Raw genomic sequence first — 608 nt, 5'->3', positions numbered from 1 at the left:
CCGCCGGCCTCTCCCCCGCGGCTCCGCTCCGCTCCGCTCCGCCCCTCCTCCGGCGCTGCAGGCCGGCGCGCGGCGCCGAAGCCCCTGCCCGGGATCGGACCCCAGCCCCTGCAGTTTAGCAACCTCGCCTGGCGGAAGCTGACTTTCCGCACCTGTGAAATGGGTTGCGCCGTTACCTGGTTCAGCGTGTGTGTGTGTGAAGTGCTCAGGACAGCGGGCACAGACACTGTGCTGGTTCCTTCGGTACCGTTAGCAGAGCGTTCCAAAGCCTCCGTGGCAGGTGGCGGCGAGGGCTTGGGGCTCGGGGCTCGGGGCTCGGGGCTCGGCTGGGGTGGGGGTTGGAGGGTGGAGGCTCTGGTGCCTGGAGACCGATTCCTCTGGCTTTGCCGGTCCTTTGACAGCCAGGGCTGGTAGACACGGGTGTAGCGGGCAAAGTGAACGGGCAGTCGGGGGAGGTAAGAGGCTGACACTTTTATCTACTGTCTGGTGCTGTGCTGTTGCTTCTAAAACAAAAATGAATCTCAGCGTTTCCCGTCCCGTTTCTTTTCGTCTGTAAAGCTCCCTGAAGTAGGGCTGTTAACGTTCCGGTTCACACAGGAGAGGAAACG

The 608-nt window shown here is 63.2% G+C and overlaps 1 protein-coding gene across 1 annotated transcript in view; it reads right to left on the bottom strand.

The window, feature by feature from the left end:
• The window catches only part of Fam107a (family with sequence similarity 107, member A), an 18,403-nt gene extending 18,138 nt beyond the window's left edge, over positions 1 to 265 (bottom strand). The window contains exon 1 of the mRNA XM_005387285.2: positions 177 to 265. The gene's annotated coding sequence lies outside the window, so the exon portion shown is untranslated. The remainder of the gene's footprint in view (positions 1 to 176) is intronic.
• Between the last annotated feature and the right edge of the window lie 343 nt (positions 266 to 608).

The sequence above is a fragment of the Chinchilla lanigera genome, unplaced genomic scaffold (assembly GCF_000276665.1).
Source record: "Chinchilla lanigera isolate Chin_1 unplaced genomic scaffold, ChiLan1.0 scaffold00029, whole genome shotgun sequence".
NCBI classification, from domain to species: Eukaryota; Metazoa; Chordata; class Mammalia; order Rodentia; family Chinchillidae; genus Chinchilla; species Chinchilla lanigera.
This window is presented reverse-complemented; position numbering and strand designations above follow the sequence as displayed.